The following is a 3,478-nucleotide window of genomic DNA, read 5'->3' as shown; positions in this document are numbered from 1 at the left end:
GGTGTCGTGCTGAGGTTGGGGGGCAGCGGGGGGGTGGGGTTGTGGCACTGAAGGGGGGTATCAGAGAGGCTGGGGGGTTACAGAGTAATTGGGGGGCTCCCAGAGCCAGGACAATGGGGGGTGTCCCTGCTGCCGCATCCCCAAAAATCCCCGGGGGATTCCTTTCTGGGGGTCCCTGCCCCTCCCTCGTGGACCTTTCCCAGTTCCTCCCACCTCGTTAGTACCGTTACATCCATAACGATGGGTCTGTGCAGCTGCGCCCCAGGACAGGGCAGGGGGCGGGGGGGGGTCCATCCTCCCCCCACCTCTGAATTTTCTTCCCATGTTTACTTTGCAGGCGGGTGGACGGCGCTCGCTGCTTTGGTACCCCTGGACTGACCCAGTATCAGCACCGACCCGATCCCACCAGCACCGACCTGATCTCACTGGTTCCAACCCAATCTCACCGGTACCAACCAGATCCCAGCATCGACCCGATCCCACCGGCACCAACCTGATCTCACCAGTACCAACCTGATCCCGGCACCGACCTGATCCCACCAGCACCGACCCAATCTCACTGGTACCAACCTGATCTCACCGGTACCAACCCGATTCCGGCACTGACCTGATCCCACCGGCACCAACCTGATCTCACCAGTACCAACCTGATCCCGGCACCGACCTGATCCCACCGGCACCGACCTGATCCCACCAGCACCGACCCAATCTCACTGGTACCAACCTGATCTCACCGGTACCAACCCGATTCCGGCACCGATCTGATCCCAGCGGCACCAACCCAGTACCAGCAGCGACCTGATCCCACCAGCACCAACCTGATCCCAGCACCAGCCCGATCCCTGTGGCACCAACCGATTCCAGTGGCACCAACCCAGTACTGGCACTGACCCGATCCCACCGGCACCTGATCCCGCCGGCAGTGACCTGATCCCGGGACCAACCCAATCCCAGCAATACCAACCCGATTCTGGCACTGACCCAGTTCCAGCACCGACCTAGTAACTGCACCGACCCAATCCTGGCACCAACCTGATCCCAGCACCGACCTGGTACTGGCACTGACCCGATCCCAGCATCAACTTGGTAACGGCACCGGCCCGATCCCACCGGCACCGACCCAATCCCGGCACTGACCCGATTCCACTGGCACCGACCCGATCCCGGCACCGACCAGATCCTGGCACCGAACCGATCCCAGGACCGACCCAGATACAGATTCTGACCCAACCCCATCCGGATCCACACACCAGAGCCAGACAGATCCAAGGTATTTCCGCCCACAGACCCAGGCACTCGGGTGGGGCAGGTCATGTGGACAGACCCATACATGAGTCGGGGGGAGGGGGCGCATTTCTGGGTGGGCTGGGGCGTTGTGGGGTGACAGGACACAAAATGGGGAAACTCCCTGCTTTGCCGGTCCCCTCAATCCCGACCCACAGCCCCTCACTTCCCCCCACTCTGCAGGGCCCCTCAATCCCAACCCACAGCCCCCACTTCCCCCCGCTCTGCCGGGCCCCTCAATCCCAACCCACAGCCCCCACTTCTCCCTGCTCTGCCGGGCCCCTCAATCCCGACCTACCGTCCCCCACTTCCCCCCACTCTACCGGGCCCCTCAATCCCAACCCACATCCCCCACTTCCCCCCGCTCTGCCGGGCCCCTCAATCCCGACCCACCGCCCCCCACTTCTTTCCTGCTCTGCCGGGCCCCTCAATCCCAACCCACAGCCCTCCACTTCTCCCCGCTCTGCCGGGCCCCTCAATCCCGACCCACAGCCCCCCACTTCCCCCCTGCTCTGCTGGGCCCCTCGCTCCTGACTCTCAAGCTGCACTCATGGGTGGTCACGGGGGGCCCTCTGGGCTGTTTCGTCTCATCTTTGGGTTTTCTGGGGTCAGGGAGGGACACCCCAACATACGCTAAGAGCCAGACGAGAGATCCATGCTGAGGGGGTGGGGGAGGGGATGGGGCATGTGGGGGTTGTATGACATGAGAGACAGAAGGATCGATGAGGGGGAGATGGATGGATGGTGATGGGTGGATGGTGGGGAGGAAGGGAGGGAGGAATGGATGGACGGAGATGGACGGATGGATGGATGAATGGTGGAGAGGAAGGAAGGGAGGGATGGACGGACAGAGATGGACGGATGGATGGATGGATGGTGGAGAGGAAGGGAGGGAAGGATGGATGGACGGGTGGAGATGGACGGATGGAGGGATGGACGGACGGAAACAGATGGATGGTGGGGAGGGAGGGAGGGATGGGTGGATGGACAGACAGAGATGGACGGACGGATGGACGGATTGACAGAGACGACCAAAGCTGCTGCTCTCTGGTCCCTCTTGTCTGTCCCCAGCCCCACTGCAGGGAGGGGCCAGCCACTCTCGACCCAGCCTAGGGGTCTGACCAGAGCCCCTTTAGCCCCCGCCCCAGCCCAGTGTCCCCCCAGTGGCTCACTCTGTGACGTGGGGGGGGGCTGCATGGGGGCAGGGGGTGTCCAGCAGAATTCACATCCCTGCAGAAGCCATCCTCCCCCACGCCTCAGTTTCCCCCTTTGTGCGATGGGACCCAGGGACCGGAGCCTTCCCTGAGGCAGGGTCCAGCCCCCCACCCAGCTCTGCTCCCCCTGTACAGAGCTAGAAACCTGAGACCTCCCCACCCTCCTCCCGGCCCCCAGCCCGGCTCTCGTGTGCGAGTCACAGGCCGGGGAGAACGCAGTTGGGTCCCCAATCAGTGCAGCCGTGGGGGGGAGAGCAGGGCTGGCTGGCAGGGCTGCGGGTCGGGAGTGAGGGGCACCGGCAGGGCTGGGGGTGGGGCAGGGCTGGCTGGCAGGGCTGCGGGTTGGGAGTGAGGGGCACCGGCAGGGCTGGGGAGGGGGCAGGGCTGGCTGGCAGGGGCTGCGGGTCTGGAGTGAGGGGCACCGGCAGGGCTAGGGGGAGCCCAGGGCTGGGCTGACAGGGGGCTGTGGGTCGGGAGTGAGGGGCAAAGGAGAAGCCCACCCCCTCCCCAGTGCCCCCTGCGCCCCCGGAGTGGCAGCTGCCCCCATGGGGGAGGGTCCTGTGAAGGACGCGGCAGCGCCTGGGCCCGGCTGATTTGGCAGCAGAGACGTCTGCTCCGCAGGGCGACATCCCCGTGTCGCCGCCCCCCGCGCCCCACCCCAGAGCCAGCCGCATCCCCGCGCCCCGTTCACCGGCTACGTCTGTCTGACTCGTCCCGCTCTCCGCAGGCCCCTGGAACGGCTGCTGCCCCCCGGACCCGGCCGAGGGGGTGACCTCCGGCCCCCCGCCCGCCCCCCGGTGCCGGTCCATGGGGGCAGATGGGATGTATGAGAAGATCAGGATGTTGAACATTCAGAGCACAGGCTGGGGCGGGCGGCAGGACTGGTACCCGGACGGGCTGGTCCCCGGGCAGCCCAACCTAGGTAGGCGTGGGGCCAGGGGGAGGGGGGGGGGACCCTGAGCCCTCGGCCTGTTCTCCTC

The sequence above is a fragment of the Chelonoidis abingdonii genome, chromosome 11, assembly GCF_003597395.2.
Source record: "Chelonoidis abingdonii isolate Lonesome George chromosome 11, CheloAbing_2.0, whole genome shotgun sequence".
Lineage (NCBI taxonomy): Eukaryota > Metazoa > Chordata > Testudines > Testudinidae > Chelonoidis > Chelonoidis abingdonii.
This window is presented reverse-complemented; position numbering follows the sequence as displayed.